Raw genomic sequence first — 18,038 nt, forward strand, 5'->3', positions numbered from 1 at the left:
AAAGCTTGACTTGAAATGCAGTGTTGTTAATTAGGACTATACAACTCTGGACCTAACGACCTGACTAAAAATAAGTTGCAATGAGCAGTAGCACCTGGGAAGAGTAGAGGAGGTGGAGATGCTATGTGCAGGGGCCGAATTGCCATCTGGTACCTGATGTGTTGACTGGTTTTGGTAAGTGTCCTGTTCCCTGTGTGGATGATGTTGATAGACTTGATTTGTGTGGTTATCAAGTGTCAGTGTCAGACAGCAGTAACACAGAAATCTTGGAATAGACATTGCTATCCATTATACCCACCCAGCTTAGAAAATTGCTTTTAGATTTTGTGTCACTAAGCGGTGAGAAGAGCAGGTCCAGTATATATCAGCACTGCTTTAAGGAAGCAGGGGAACCTATACTGATTTACGCCAGCTTTACACTTATAGCCAGTCTGAAGAACTAATAAGTGATACTGGGTTTATACTGACTCATTCCTTTGATGGTACAGAAGATTGCAACTTAATAATAATAGCTTAAAATACCATAGTTAATTTAGTTCAAAGACTTTTTTTTTCTAGTCTGGTGGTTGATAGTATTTCCCCTCTTCAAAGGAGGAGAAAATAGGCAACTCCTTCTTCAAGAATAAAATAATGAAACAAAAAGGCTCACAGGAAGAGTTTCAAAGACACTTTTATCTGAGCTGATACTAACACTCATGAAACTCTTAGCAAAACTGTCCTTCAGAAAACAAAGAGAAAAAAATCCCCAAAACAAAATTAAAAAGAAATCTTAAAACATTTCTCACTCTTTCTGCCTTCAGTATTTCATAGGGAGATACAGAAGTGTTTTACTCAGTCTTTTTCTGCTCTACGTGGCATATGCGTCTTTTAGTTCTTTAATTTTCTTTAATTTTCTTTAAGTTCTTTAATTTTCTTCCACAACATCTTTTTCCCTGCAATTTAATGATTCCCAATTTCCTCTGTCATGCCATCTAGTTCCCTCCAAGTCTGTGAGACATTATTCTTTTCAGACACATCATAAGTAACAACAACATGCCTATTTTTTTTAACTGTATGTAGCATTTTACAGAACCACTTGTTGCACAGTTTTCTTGATGGTAAATAGGGTGACTCTCCTGAAGAGACAAAAATGAGTAATAAAGTAGATAGCGTAACTCAGTTATCTTTACCACTTGAGGTTAAATATGCAAAATTCAGTCTTTGTGTATTTGTGTTAACAGCAAAAAATACTAGGATCAGGTATTGCTGATGAAGTTCTTACACTTCACGTGTAAGAAACTTCCCATATCCTATGTTCCTGACTTAGAGAATATTCAGAGAACAATGTTCTTTGTGTATGGCCTCCTCAATCTCCTATGACTATCACTGGGCCCAAAAATGAGATCTTTCCTTTAATATTTTTACAGAGACATGCTACAATACCTGTTCAGACTGCTTTGTGCTTTCTTACTCTCATTCTCATTTCTGCTTTATTCTCTAAAATCTCTTAGCTTTCCCCAAATAGCAGTTGAATTCATCCATATACTTGGACTTAGCTAGCTCCCAAAATAAATAAGAGGGTGGAGGAGCAGAAGGGCAGTTTGGTGTGTCTGAGTTATCAGATAGTTACTGTCACAACTGCCTAACTACATAAAGGAGCTTAATGGTTCTTTACATCTGTCCTAAATGAAAAGTGACTGTTAACACCCACTACTGTCAGCAATTCATAAGAATTTCCATAACCTATCCATAGCATTAAATATTTAATCAGGATTGTAATAAATAAGTTATGCACATGAATCAAAGTGCTGGCACTCACACCTATACTGAGAAATAAAGAGAGCAAACAGACTTCTAGAGGACTCAATGTTAAAAGGAAACCCACTAAAATAAGGAAAATGAAATAATTTCATTGTAGATGTGAAACGATTCAAAAAGACATGAAATACAGTCATAATGAATCATAATAAGAGACCTCTTAATTGAAAATGGATTATTTTTTTCACAATTTCATTACACCTAAAAACTTTGTATTACTTTTACTATGCTATTTTTCTGCTTCAGTCACTAGACATTAGACAACTCATTTACTTACAGTTTCCAGGCAGCATATTAATTATTACTTGAGACCATTTGTTCACACTCATACTCTATTTTTCTTTTACTGTTATTCACTTTTGTTTTCCTTTGCTGAATCTGAAAAAATATATTTCATTCTTTCCAACCTACAGACTTTAAAAAGTTTCAAACTGAACATGATATCCTCAGTGGTAGGTTTTCTACATATTAGAGCAGGAAGTCAGTAGGGTGGCTTGGCAGCCTTGTTTTGTATGAGGCATCAACCTGCAGAAAGAAAAGGAAGTTAGGGAAGAGGTGTGAGGATTACAAGTATTATTGGGTGCTGTAGTTACCCAACAAAAGAAAAAGATTCCAACTTTCTGGAGTTCATACCTAACTTACCTAGCTGGGGATGTACATAATAGTTTTGTAAACAGGGCCCACGTTGATTGGCAGGTTCAGTGGCACTGTACAGAGAAGGCACCTGATGAGTTCACTGTTCAAACATAGCATATATCCTGTGAACATTATTTCCTCTTACTGATACTGGTTACTGAAAGCAAACAACCACAATTTCAGAAAAGACATGAAGAAATAATTAAGGGGACTTCTTCGCATCTGGATGTAGTAAAATATATGTGGTACTGAACTAGAATATTAATAATCATATTAATCTTCCTAAATGATAGATAATTAAATTGCTGTATGACATGATTTTACCAAAACCAACAAACGAACAACAACAACAAAATTCATAAGTTAACATATACATGTGTATATATGATATTCCTAAAGTTTCGATTTTCACATAACACATAATGTTGCTTACACAGAAAAATGATGTTTAGTGGGAAACACTGGCCACTACCTCATTTTGATGCATAGCTTAAGATTCTGATTTGAAAATGGGATTGGTGTCTCTGTTTCATAGACTGCTGAGTAATTGTAGCATTCATACTTAGCACAATCATCTCTGCCATTTATAGAAGATTGTTGGCCATTGCTTTTGAAGGTAACAGTAGCAAAAGGTTGGTTTTGAAATTTTGTCATTTCCCTGTTTCTCTTACCACTGCCCACACATACTATAACCCTCACACCTAACTGCACATATCCATTCTGGCAAGTAGTCCTAGGTGGTTATTAAAATTTAAAACAATGTAAGAAAGCAGGCAATTATTTCAAAAATGCCTCCTTGGTTCACCAGGCTTGCTTTGAGTAAATTTGCATCAAGGGAGTAAACATGGGTACCAGTGGTGGTGCAAACTGTAGAGAATATCACAGTCAGCTTAGTGACCTTTTGTGGTGAGCATGTAGTGGCTGTGAGTGGAAGGCAAGTGGGAGAAAACAAAGGAGGAAGGAACAGAACTTTTTGTTGTAGTTGTTGATCTATAACCGAGTAATTTGTCAAAGTAAAAACAACCTGTGTTTTCTATTCCCACCTCTTCCAGTGGGAATCTAATGGGGCCACCTGTCAGTCAAAAGGGGTCCTCAAAACACATTTGACAGTTGAAATGAGAGAAATTAATAGAATAAATTGTGTTGGTTTTGTTTTTCTTATTTAATTGATTTGAAAGAAAAGAAAAATGCTAAATTCAAAACCTTTTTTATCAAAAGTTAGTTAGTGGAAACTGTCATTTCTCTATTTCTGGAATGTGTATTTAAGAGGATCTTGGGAGGCCAATATCAAAATACTACTACCTTCTTATTTTTGGTATAATTGTTTTTATTGTTCTGTTGGTAATTTTCCTATGTCAGCTTCCTCGTCTTTGAAATTTATTTTATTATTATTTTTTTTTTAAATTAAGCTTTATCTTTATAATTGTGTCAAAATCTTTCCTAAGGGACCTAAGGAGAGACTTATTTTTACCTTCTTCTTAAAGAGCAAGAAGATGATGCTTCCTCAAAGGACTTTGTTTTCATCATTAAATATTTAGAAGACAGAGAGATGATGTAAATCTCCAAACAAACAAATGTCTCAGCTTTACTTTCAGTTAGATTTCTACCATCAATAGTATTAAAGGGTATTTGCAGATCCTTAGAGTTATAGGTCTAATTAGCCAAGTTAAATTAAAATATGAATCTCTGTAGGATAATAGATTATTAGATTATCTTCTCAATATTGACAACTAGACTTACTTCTAGAAGGACTTTTCCCTAAGCAACGTGCTTAACTCTTGTTATCCCGTGTCCTCAGGGTTTCGGAACTAAAGATGATTACAGCTGATGAATCCCAATAATGAAAGAATACCAGAGGTTATTAGTTTCTGATTAAGTAAAAGATTTTTCTTTGCCCAACTGCTTTCTGTTGTCCATATTGTAAGCAGGAAAAGGAGATGAATAAAAAATTTACATATGTTTTAACTTGGTTAGAGATTTTTGGTCATTACAAATGCTTCTTTTTCAAAAGATTACAAACAAGGAAATCTAGATGGATAAGCATCAGGAAAAAAAAAAAAAAAAAAAGACAGGTAAAACAAGAAGAAAAGCTGATTTCCTTAATCAAATAAAGCTCCTTGGTCCTTGCAAGAAGAAGCAATTTATGGGCTTTTGTATAATTGTATTTTTTGCATTTCTTCCATCTCTGCCTAACTGAAAGAAAGAAACAAAAGGCAAAACAGAAAAAAACACCACCACCACCACCACCAAGAACATTTTGTTAGGGCTAGTGTTTATCATGAGGAGCATTAGAGATTCAGGATTCAAATTTCTTTATAGAGATAGCAGTAATTCATCCCTCCATTGTAAAAATTGTATTCAAGGTAAATGAAATTTAGAGACTTCAACTTTAGTTTTGTGTGTGCATATATATATATGTATATATTATACATGACCTGATATAAGTACCCTACAGATACTTATAAATGTGTATACCATTTTTTGTTTTTCTCATTGTTGTATCTTATAATCAATTTATGGATTCCATGGGTTGCCTAGGGAAGTGTGTTTTTGAGATAATTTCTGCATCATTCTATTGTCTTCAGTGTCTGAGAAGAACTAATATCTAAATTAAAACTTGTTTATATTTGGATTTTGTAAGAGGATTAGAGATACGTCAGAAACAATTAGGACTCTGAGGGAAAAAAAAAATCACTGCATTATTGCTGTATGATTAATATTTGTTTTTATATTAATAAAATCAACAGGATGGAAAAAAATAGTTTCCATGAGAAAGAAAAATGTATCAGTCCTCTATAAGTATACAGAAGCAACTCTGACGTCATTGGAGTTTGATAGTTGCGTATACTTCAGTGTACTTTCCAGAATGTGCCTAATTTTTTTTGACCTGTTCATTTTTTTTAGCCAAGACACTTACAATGAAATTTCAGAAGGATTACTTGAACTGGATTTATTCTTTTCAGAGGAATATCTTTATTTCTTAAATTTTTATTGGTTACTGCAGGAAAAAAAAAAAAAAAAAAAAAGAAATTCTCTGAGAAAAAAAAAATGTCCCTTCATATTTAATGAAAATATTTTAAAATTTGTTTCTCTTATTAAAACAACTTGAAATGGAAAAAAATAAATACTATAGTCTCTCTGTTATTCTTTATCAGTCCTCAAAATCATACTTCAATTTTGCAGAGATTTGTGATTAGGAAACTAAAAGTGACCCAAGGCAGAGAATAATTATATTCATTATGTTCCAAAATGAGAAAAATCCTGTCTGCACTTATAAAAGATGTAGCCTTAAAATATGAATTGATATCTATGACTCTACACTTGAGGTAAAGGAGTAATAAGTTTTTTTTAAAGCTTGTCTAATACTGAATTTAATGGGATGATTTCATTCCTCTGTTTGCTATAATGGGTGAAACAACTGTGGTTTTTTTTAATATACCTTATTTATGAACCTATTCTAGGAGAAATCGGATGGTACTGCAATTACCTGGAAAAGTTATGATTTATTTTTAGAGACATAAACCATGCAATGACTTGTGTCTGTGTAGTACTGAATTGCAAGTATAACTTTTATGGTGCAGTAATGGCAAATGCCATTTTTCAGTTCACAACAATACTCTATATTTTGAGGCAACTGCACAACTGACACTATTCCCCTTTTCTTTACCTTGAAGCCATTATCATGTCATATTTGGTGTATTATATTCAGCATGTATCAAGGTAGATAGAAAACAGAAAGTTTTTGAATTTGATATGCTTCCTTCTGTGAGTTTAAAATGCTGTGAAGTTGAAAAAAAATAAATAAGCAAGACTTCAAAACACTGAAAGTGAGATTTTTTTAATGTTTCACTAAAACTCTCTGCATATTCTTTCATTGCCGGAGGGAGATAGTTAAAAGAGTGCTTTAAAACTAGAATCAGACTTACTGGTTTTGCTCTGAGTTAACAGAGGTAGTATTGCTTTTTTATTTTTTTTTCTATGGGACATTTATATTTGAAAATATCATTATTTTACGCCATAGTATTGCTAGTATAGTCTATTGTTCAGGGGCTTCATTCTACAATGACTGCTAATGCTCAAGTTGGTATGTTAGGAACATTCCTGTTAAAATCAGTAGATGTAATCAGAGAATTTTAAATTATGTGCATGTACTAAAACTTTGAAGAGTCACGTATCTGGTTACTTGTGAACACTATCATTTTCTCTCTTTCTTCCTCTCTTTCCCTCCCTCTTTCCCTCTCTCTTTTTGGTTGAGATCTAACACTTGTTTTCAGATTTCCTTAGATGAGAAATTTCTGTGGGGCCTCATTTTTCTCAGCAGAAGCACCTTTATCAATGGAAAATTAACTGAACGTCAATATTTGGTGAATAAACAAATAACAAGGTCTACTGACCACAGGAACATTATTTATTTCACAGATGTTCCAAATTATATTCAAATTTATGTGGGCAGTGTGCCTCTGCTGACAGGATAGAGAACAAGGTGTATTTAAGAAAGTCTTTTTTTGTCTTCATCATATATTTTAACATTAGGTTAACAATGATCTGATGGGCTATGAGAACATCTGAAGCTGTAGGAAGACTCACTGATTTTAAACAAGGTCTGCTTATGTCTATTTCCTGTTCATGAACACATCTTTCATTGCGCGTACATTTAGCTTTAGTACCCTGGAATTCTTTCATTGCCAGCCTGTGCTCAAGACAATAAATCTGAGGCTCTGTGTTTCTTATGTTGATCAATGTAGCCAGTGGGAAAATATAATGCTTCCCTAGGGCTTTGTGCTTGTAAAGTGGAAACAGTGGGAAAAATACAAAATAAATGAACTCAGTGAGATGTAAGGACAAGTGTGACAAGGAATGATTCATAACTAATGAATTCATTTCAATGTTGACTTTTGGGATTGAGAAATTAACTGAGAGGAACTGGATATTGCTGTGCTTAGATGGTCTCAGTACTAGCTTCTCCCTCTAGGATATTATCCTGGCACTTGGCTAGACTGCTAGCTGGATGTATAAAGAAAGCAGAGTCTTTGGCATAGTCAAAGTAATGTCTATGAGTTGTTGTAATGTAGGATTCACTGCTTGTTACTTCACTACTACAAGCCCCATTCACACCATTTTCTGTACCAAATCCATTCCTTTGCTGGTTTAATGGTATGACGTCCTTCCCATCCTGTCCATGTGTGTGCATCTGCCTTTCCTTGTATCAGAACTTCATTGTCCTTCAGCGTTTGGTCCACAAAGAATAAAACCTTCCTCTGGAGGTATTGTGAACTTACTTTTTTTTTTCTTTACTTTTTTCTTTTTTCCTGAAGATGTCTTGGTAAGGACTGCCTTCTCTCAGTTGGGCGCACTCTCAGAAGGCTGTCTTTGACCCCTGGTTATAGTTAACATGTATTCTAAGGAGTTAATAATCTGTGGAAAGTGATAAAAACAAAACAAACAAAACCACACACACAAAATATGGTGTATTCCTGTTTTGTTGTTTGTTGTGAGATTATGAACAGTTTACACTTCAGTTTTTGGAAAGCCTTTTTTTACTTGTTTCCATGACATGGGATTTTGTATTGCCATTCTTAGTGTGTCTTCCCTAAAGACAGAAAATCCTTTTTTTTCACTTTTCATCCTCTGCCCACAGAGCTGATAGATTTGGTCTTTACGCTGTTTTGCTGCTGCACTGCATTACATTTTTCATTAAGGAGGCTGCCTGCGGCCAGATATCTAATTAATGACATTAGAAGGGCACAGGTTGAGGGAGAAATGGAATACAGTTTCTGATGAGGTCAGGTTGATGATTACATCTAATGTTCTTCAGGTGGCCTTGCACTAATCCATGGGAACAAATCCCATATACCTTTAGAAGAGAGGCAAGCAGAAACTTGTAAGGGTACATATCCAGGATGTTCACTGAAATAATACTGTGTTTTTTCTTTTCTAGAATAGTACACCCTGCTACTTGGGAAACAGCAAAATGCCAGTCCTTTCATGTGATACTATGGTCAGTACACTTTCTGTCTTGAAATTCCACTTCATGTTGCCAGCAATGCATTCAGACATTGTTGTGTCGTGTTGTGCTGTGCAGAACATTTCAGGCTTTTAAGGGGAAAAGGGTGATGGTTTCCTGGTAATTTGCATCTGTAGCTTGCTGCCTGTTTATGGTTTGGAAATTACTATTGCATGGCTCAGTCTAAATGAGAAATGATGCTGTTAAAAAGCTTTACTGTAGAAAGGAGAAAAAAAAAATATCTTTAAAAGCTATGCTCACATTAAAAAGGCTTTTTAAGTATATATGTTGGTCCTAACTTTCTAGATGTGTTGTACAAAAGGATTTCACAGATTTCTACCTTTACAAAATGGAAAACATTTCAACAATTTAATTGCACACACCATAAACTTTCACTGTTTTTTTTTTTTTTTCATTATTTAAGTGCCTATCTTGTCATCATTTTGCCTTTTTTTTTTTTTTTTTAATCATATTACCAAGTGCTCAAAACCCACATTCTCTCTAATATTATCTTTTCTGTTTTGATTGTGTTGATTGTATGTGGTAAGGCATGTGGCAAGGCAGATAATTAAAGCAATGGTGAGGGTAGCAAGTGACCTGACTTTCACCTATGAACAGTTACTGTGGCAAGATTGCTGCATTGGTCCTGCAAAGTGCCTGTGTTTTAACCAGGCAAATGGAAGAAGGAGTTTTTATTCAAAACAGTGGCTACAATTTTGAGCAACTGGTAAAAAAAGAAAAAAAAAATAGCAAGGAAATATGGAAATAGAAATCAGAATAGATTCTGGTTCATATCCACCCCTTACAAAAATAGGCAGAGGGGGTGTATGATTTGGCTTGCACCCTGAAAACAAGACAGCAGATATTTAACATTCCCTTCCCTTGTAATGCTGTGAAACTTGCTGCTCTCTCAGTGGAACAGTACTTAATGGAGATGGAAGAGGACTGAAGGACTCTGAATCATTTATGTACTGCTTGAACAGATTTCCAGCAAACAAAAGAGTTTCTGATGACAGGTCCTTTGATTCTTCAGAAGGAATCATTAGTCCCAGTATTGATATTTTTATGATTGTTGCCCATGTTGACATGAAATTAAGTTGTATTCTGGCATCCAGTCCAGCTCTTTGTGGCTTGGGAGCTGGAGTATGGTCAGACATGTTTTCTGTCTTAAAAGTATCAACCTCCTTCTTTTACTCCTGCTTCCAATTTCTTTATGCTGATTGCGGCTCTACAACATTTGCATTTTGCTCAGGCAGTGCTGTTGTCACTGTTCTTTTCCTGTGCCTTGTCTTACAGATTTATACAAGGTGCATTTAAGAAAATCTTTTTTGTCTTCGTATATTTTAACATTAGGTTAACAAAGATCTGATGCACTATGAGTACAATTGAAGATGTAGGAAGACTCACTGATCTTAAACAAGATCTGCCTATGTCTGTTTTCTGTTTGTGCACATATCTTTCAGTGTGCATACATTTAGTTTTAGGACCCTGGAATTCTTTCATTGTTGTTGTGTTGGTTTTGTTTGTTTGTTCTTGTTTTCTTTTTTGTTTTTTTCCTCACCAGCAGGTAGGTGGGAAGGAAGAGTTCTCTTCCCCCTAGTAAAACACCCAAGGTACTATCAAAGTGTTGTAGTTTATTGCAGAGAAAAGCAAGCCATACAGACAAACAAAGCCTAGCTCCCAGCAAGCAGTGGAGACTATGGAAATAGCTTACTGAAAGAGGATGAGGTATTGTAAAAATTGTCAGATGGACCACCAAAGTGCTTCAGCACAGAAAGGTAAGGCACAAGAACACAGTTGCAGTTTAATTTTCTCAAGCAGAATATGATTTGTAGGTAAGGCAGGAGTAAAACTTTTGGATTTCTTTCAGTTAGCCAGGCTGCTTTGTGTTCATGCAGGTATTTTTACATTTGTGCAACTGGCTTTATCCAGAATGAATAGACTGTCTTTGGTGATTTACACAGTACTGTCAGTCTTGGCCAAAATATGATTTGGAAGATGGTGTGAGTACCTGTGACAACTTGAAGTACCTGAACTGACAGCTTATGCCTTGTTTACTGTTGGCAACTCTTGTCTTTCTACATGACAGAAACCAAAGCCTGTTCTGAATGGGAAGACTGTATACATACTTGTCTTCCCTCTACTTTAAGTTGAAGCCTGCAAGAACTGGTGGTTTTCTGCTTTCTGGTGCATGCATCATACAGGCACAGAAACTCTATTACAAACTTAAATTTTTAGTGGGGGAAAAAAAAAAAAAAGTGGGGGAAAAAAAAAAAAAAGAAGCTATAGTGTGGCAATGGAAAAGATGAAGGGAATTACTGCTGTCCTGGATTGATACAGTAGCAAGAAAGAATTTGTCAGACAAAATGTCAGGAGATCCTGTGAAGAAGTGGGCAACTCTTCAAGCTATGAGAGAAAGAAAAGTTGGGTGTGTTAATCAAGCCCAGTGTTATAAAAGTTAACACATTACAGTTCAGCATTGACAAATAAATCCCAAAATTTAAATTCCAACAGTAATGACGACTTACTGCCTCCTCCATATAGTAAATTTAAATCTATGGCACGTGCCTTTTTGTAAGGAATAATTTTAAGTAAAAATAGACACCAGATTCAAATTGTCAAAATCTTATCAAAACAATTCACATTTTACTTCTTGGCTTGTTTTCTGAAGTATGATCTTAAGTAAATACGTATGAATTGAAAATAGTAAATGTTTACTTTACTGTAATATTGACATTGGAAGAATTTTTTACATTTAAACACATAGCTGTTTTAATACAAAATTGCATTACAGATAACCTGAAACCAGGTTACTGGTTATTCCAGGTAAACTGGAATACTGCCTATTTTTATTTTTTTTTTAACTTTTCTTTCTCTATTACATTTAAAAATGGACTAGAAATACTGTTCATTTTCCACTGCCTGTTTACATTGTAAATCTAAACATATTTGTCTCAAACACATGAAGTATTCCAGATATCTTCAGAAATACTTGTTGGTATCTTCAAAAATACTTAGGAAATACACGTGAGAACAGAGGAACATTCAGGTTAAAGTAAATGAAATATTTGTTAAGAATGTTCTTATTTTCCTCAGTAGGCAATAAGGGTCCTTTGTGAGGCTTGAAATCCCATCACGCATCATCATCACAAAGCTATTGTCGAAGGAATACCATGAGAAAACTGGTTATGATCTAACAATTAATTTGGGTAAGTAGAAGGGTGTGGAAGTACTCAGAATTATAATTGCCACTGTCATGAATTTCCACTCTATTAATTCAAGGAGGTAACAGTCTATTTTTTATCCAGCACACCTGAGGTCAAAGGGAGTTCTTGTCATTCCTGTTGTTCTTGTTCTTTGTTCTTCTTGGTTACCAAACTGCAGTGACAAAGGATGAGTTCTTAATACTGATTTTTACAAATACACTTTCCAGTTGTTAGATATCACAACAGATATGGCTTTGCAATAATAATAATAATACAAAAAAATAATGAATTAAAGAATTCTACTTCATAGAACGTTAAATATTTCATAAGGTTAAAAAAATGAAGAAACAGTGGAGTAATAGGCCTATATTCATTGAAAAAGGCTTTTTCAAGTTATTCTCAGAGTTTTTTCTTGAGGAGAGTTTTCCTCACACACACTAAAACATTTACAGTTTTTTGGCTGGCGTGGGAGGAGTCTTAATTGGAAATATCACTATGGACTCTATTAAATTAGAATGATGTGAGCATCTACTTATTTTAGACTTCACATAGTAGAACGCTGTTGTCTTTTTGATTATGAAAGTTAATCTTGAAAGGCCCAGCAAAACTCAGAATTCAGAGGCAAATACTAAAAAGAAACTCATAAAACTATGTTTTATTTTTTGTTATTGTGATTTAGAGAAGAGTGGACTTTTATTTTATTTTATTTTATTTTATTTTATTTTATTTTATTTTATTTTATTTTATTTTATTTTATTTTATTTTATTTTATTTTATTTTATTTTATTTTATTTTATTTTATTTTATTTTATATTTTATTTCTAATGAGAAGTTTCTCCTTTACGTTTTGAAATGAATAATCTGCACTTTTTTCATTTTCTAATATCAGAACATACTGATTATATCACATCGTTATTTGTTTCAAAAAAACTTATTACAAGTCAGGCATAAAGCCAAGAAAATCCAGACTCTGATAATGAGGTGTAAATATGCATGTATCTTTGTGAATAAAAGGTAAAATAACTTCAGTTACCTCAGAGAATGAGCATATGTATGTAGGCTTTTAACAGAATAGCCAAACTACTGTAAATCTAGTTTTCAAAAAATCATTTATCTAATTACACTGTTAGGCTTCTTTAATTATGTTAGAGCCTCATTCATGGAATTGTTATTAGTTTAGAATTAAGATGCACATGATTTTTTATTGCCCAGGAAAAAAAATCTGATTTAGAGTCTGAAGAATACTGTAAAGAAATTCATTGCAGAATTTTAAAGAGGGAAATCACGAACTCTGGGAAACATGATATATACTGTATATTTGCTTGTATAAGAATTCTTGAGGTTCTGTAGTTAAACGTGATTCCAGTATTAATATATGTATCAAGAAATATACATTTTCCATCTTCTTATGTAAAAATTACTTTTTAATTCAACTTAAATATATGTATACCAAATTAAAATTTGTATATAATTTTTGAGTATGAAAATATATTTTTATTCTGTGGTATAGAATTTTACCAGACATTTTGAGAGAAAATACAGATTCACCAGATCTGCTGGGGAACCTGCAGAAACATATCTGCAGCATTTTCTGTTGTCAGAAGTCAGTGTAAAATAATTCAGTATATAGATAGTGTGCTCAGCACCTCAAATGCAAATGTTCTTTTTCAGCTTTGTCTAGTAGGCTCTTATTCATTTATTTTTTTTTACCTTCTATTTTTTTGTTGTGATCTAAGAAAGATTTAAAAACATTAGTGAAGGAATGATGTGGTTCAGTAAGTCAGGTATTTTGTGCTGGAATCTCTGAAAGTAAACCCTTCTGGTTCAGATTTTGAATGTTTACCCCTAACAAAATATGGTCATTTTTGGTTTACATACAGCTAATAGAAACGTGATAAAATAAATTACTCTGGCTTCAATGGATGCAACCTGGTAGTGAATGAAATGTGAGCCAGTTTACCCTGCAGCAAAATGTGGCTGGATATCTCCAGATAGCGACGGCTGGCCTGTGAAGGAGTTGAATATATACACATGTATTCATTTTCTTTTTTCAGAATTACACTTCTCTACCCCAACTATAAAGGCAAAAAGCTATTTTGCTATTCTGTTTCCTTTCAAATTCATGCAGCAGAACAGTTTACTTTGTTAATTATTCATTATGGGGAAATCAACCATGATTTTGAAGATTAAAAAGGAAAGAGTAGGAAAAATGTAATGTTAACTAACTTGTGAGCAGAAGGTTCAGGGCCTATCAAATCAAAGTCTGTACAGTAAATTAACTCTCAAAACGTAAAACTTCTTCAGATGGAAAGGGCAATGATGAATTGTTTTAAGCAAGAATTTAAAACCAGAGTCTCCTAATAAAATGTCCTGACCCACTGAATGTTCAACATTCTGCTGATATCAATTGAGCAGAAAGATTACCAAATTTAAAATGCACTGGCCAGATGATTGGCTCTTATTTCCAGCATATACACATGGTGGAAATAACTCTTATCAGCATGCATATACATCAAAACTACTGTGTTTTACAGGGCTCTTATTCAAAAATCTGGAGCAAAACTGTTACCCTAAATTATTGTTTAGAAACATATTAACACAATTGCACTAGGTGCAGCAGCTGTTGAGGTTCAGTAAGGAAAAAAAGAGACTTTTAATTATGGTACAGCAAATATATATTACAACTGTTTAGTTGCAAAGATTATTTGTACTTGCCTTGTTTTGCTTATACATAATAACTCTGTTGCAAATAAATAAAATAGATTACAGCATTTTCAAAAGGCGGAAACATATTGAAAAGTAATGTACAATTCAGATAGCGGTTTATAATGTGAAGATATTTTTTACATGTGAAAGTTAGATTTATTTTTGTTGGCTTTGACTGAAGTCTGATGAAATGAAATGAGTAGACTTGGTATTTATTTTCATAGCCTGTAGGTATGCTTGGCATTTTTGTTGACATTTGGAATCAGTTTACACTTGTGCAAGCCGTGTAACAATAACCTGTAAAGATGCTGTACTAGCATATTTTCAATTAATCATGAAGTTATGCAGGTAAATTTTTATGAAGACGTGCTTTCCTCCGAAATCAAAGTATGCTAAATCTCTAGTATCCTTACTTTATTTAACATATAATAACCATGTTCCTTCATCTGTGTGGGTAAAACAGAATACTGCAGGTGACAGTATGATCAAGGCCAACCAGCAGGCAGAAATAGTATCATACATGTCTTGTTCTGCCACCTCAAAAATAACATTAAAGCTTATTTTCTTTCTGCTTTCTTTCTTAGTTGGAACCAATATAGTGTTGCAAGGAAAATAACTGTTATTAAACTAGAACAGTACATACTGTCCATGCAGAAAGATAGCTGGAGTGATATCTAGACTATTGCATAAAATATAGCATGCCAAGAGAAATTTTGGAATAACATGAAGAGTCGAGTATTCTGAACTAGACTTCATAGAAAAAAATCCACCAAAGTATTTCTTATCTGATGTGGAGAACAAAAGCAATGGGAAAGAAATATGGTGAGTGCACCTATCATCTATAAAGTATCAGTAGAATACCAGCATATAATATAATCATTTTGCCTGGTAATCTGGAAATTTTCTGTTTGTTTTATTTTGTTTTGCTTTGCTTTGTTTTTGTTTTTGTTTGAAAATGAAGGTACATGCATTATCTAAATTAAAACAAACAAACAAAAACAATGCAATATCTTAAATAGAATTAGAGTAGAAGCGAAAATATTTATTAGAAATCCTGAAAACTAAAAAAGTACTAGACCATAAAATTAGATGCTTTTCATTAGCTTTCTGGCTTTTATTATGGTATGTCCTAAAATACATTGGGGTGGGGTAGAAAAAATGTCACATTCTTTCTTTTAATGGAAGTGATGCTTCTTAGTCCACAACAAGAAGTGGCATGTTCTCATGGTCTGAAGAAGAATGGTACTACATCCATCATTCAGTTCCTTCTTGCTGGGGCCCCAAAAATTGTAAAATAACTAGTGCATAGCTACTTGTCATAAAATCTTTGCCCTTTTTGGCTAATTATAGTTATTTTTGTCTTGCTTAATTTTTATTCTTTTTCCTCTTCCCTCACCATTGCTTCATACTGATCTTTTGGCTAGAAGATGTCAACTGAAAGGTACCAGCTTTTAACCTTTATTTTTCCTTTAATTAACTTGCACATTTTCAACCAGGTAAGAAAACCTAGTGATGCTGAATTAAAACCGTGTCTTCTGTAATGTTCGTAGGTGCCTAATGAATGAGAACTTCTGCCTTGAACATAAAGCTCCATTGAATTCCTTGATGTAACAGGAAAATTAAGAAGTTCTGGTAGAAGGAATTTGTTTAATGTAATACCTGGTAAACCAACAGTCATGTAGGAAGGGGGTTATAAGCATAGGAGTTATCAATGTGTATAGCAGCAACTTCTCGGAGCCACAGTGATCCTCGGTTGTTTCAAATTCCTTGAAGAGCTATCTCTCTTTCTGAACACTACATTGTTTACATCCCAAGAATGTTTAGATCTATGCCACTGAATTTAGATATATGAGCCATAATATTGCCTGGTTAGACCCAAAAAAATGCAGTTGTACTTTCATCTAGACTGGTTAACTTACCACTTTGTTTTCTAAGGTGTGAATCTGAAGACCTGCATGACCAACAGTCCTAGAGTTTATTCTAGATTTGAGAAGGCTTTTAAAAAAACTTGTTAATCAGAGGTGAGCAAATGAATTGTCAGTCAAATATTTGTACCACTCAGCAAATTTAATGTTTTGATTTTTATCTAACTTAAACAGCCACTGTTGAGCATTCTGCAGAAGCTAATACATTGTGTTTGTATTGGAAACTGAATTAGAAGGTAGCATTGTCTCTATAAAAGCCCAAATAAGCCAATGGCAAATCCTGAATGCACTTTTTACACAGAGCATAAAATTCACACACTCAAAACTGATTGATTAATCAAACCCAAAAAGTACTGTATGAATGCAAGTGTGGAAAACTAGTGTGTAGTATTTTTTCCATATGCAAAATGAATTGAAAATTGTTTATAAATCCATAGTTTAACGGTTTTAGTATATGTCTTGAAATATGTGGATGGGAGAAGGTTTACATGATCAGTATATATTAGTTAATAGTGAAATGACTGAACAAAATGGAAGGTTTTATCCCACCCTGTTTTGCCCCCCACATTCTGTCCCATCCCATACCCCTAAAAAAAAAAAAAAAAAAAAGTAATCTGAAGTGTTCTGGAGAAAATCAACAGGCACCTTGGAAAAAGTTGAAGGACACAGATATAACTTTCGTTTTCAATTATACAACTTTTATTTTGGTAGAGCAAGTGTATTTCACTGATAAGGATGATTTTTAAAATATAATTGAATATTTAACTTTTAGTATATGCATAAGATGGTTTATTATTCCTTCCCATCCATAATATAGAGCATTTTACATCAGGATTACATTTTTTCAGACCAGGTCTTTTATAATCAAACTTGTTTCACAGTTTAATCTTATCATTATATTGCAGACCAATACTCTTAACAGTTTTATTGTTAATCAAAAGTTGGCAAGATTACGTATCATGTAGCTTTTCCTTGCTTCAAAAACACAATATCCTGAACCAAAAAATGAAAAATGAAAAAAAAATAAAAATGTGCTCTAATATTAACAGTTATTCTAATAGTAAATAAATAAATAAATAAAACATGATGAGATGTGGTGAAAAATATCTCTAGTAATCTTACTGAAGGTTATGAAATTCAGTGACTTGTGGAAATGTTATTTGTAGTTCATTTTATTGGATAACTAAACTTGCATATTAGATTGGTGTGAGATGATAATCCCTTCACTATGAAGCTTTTTGCTGCATTTGATTTTATGGCTAACTATTAAAATCAATAATACTGAAAACTAAACTAACAAACACAGAGGCAAAATTTATTCTACTATATCAATTTTGATATTCTTGTTTGTCTGCTCTGTTATTCTTTCTACAATAGAATATTACTGTTTTTAATGTTTGCAGATGAATTTGGAGGAAGGAATTTATAATAGGTGGATAGATTTGCAATACAAAGGGTATTACATCTGCATAGCAATTAGAAACGTTTCTCTCTGATTTTCAGACTGGGAGGGAGGGAGGGAGGGAGAGAGGGAGAGGGAGAGAGAGAGAGACAGGATCTTCCACCTCTAGCCTGCGGGAAGTTCCACGTGGTCCTTTACACCCAGCAGAATGAAACAAGCTCCGATAATGAAAAGGTCCCTCAAAGAGTAGATTTGGTCATGAACACTGGTTGCATATGGAGCTCCACAACAAAAGAAAGAAAGAGAGTCACGTGTTCATTAAAATAATTTAATGCTTTTGAACAACATAGCAGAGAAACTAA

At 33.7% G+C, this 18,038-nt stretch overlaps 1 long non-coding RNA gene across 2 annotated transcripts in view; it reads left to right on the plus strand.

The window, feature by feature from the left end:
- The window catches only part of LOC137855982 (uncharacterized), a 37,157-nt gene extending 19,429 nt beyond the window's left edge, over positions 1–17,728 (plus strand). The window contains exons 2-4 of one of the 2 annotated variants that reach the window (XR_011096113.1): positions 8,372–8,431; positions 11,534–11,646; positions 15,900–17,728. This is a non-coding gene — a long non-coding RNA (uncharacterized lncRNA). The remainder of the gene's footprint in view (positions 1–8,371; positions 8,432–11,533; positions 11,647–15,899) is intronic. The other variant, XR_011096114.1, reaches the window with a different exon arrangement.
- Positions 17,729–18,038: the final 310 nt, after the last annotated feature.

Source organism: Anas acuta, chromosome 4 (genome assembly GCF_963932015.1).
Source record: "Anas acuta chromosome 4, bAnaAcu1.1, whole genome shotgun sequence".
Taxonomy (NCBI): Eukaryota; Metazoa; Chordata; class Aves; order Anseriformes; family Anatidae; genus Anas; species Anas acuta.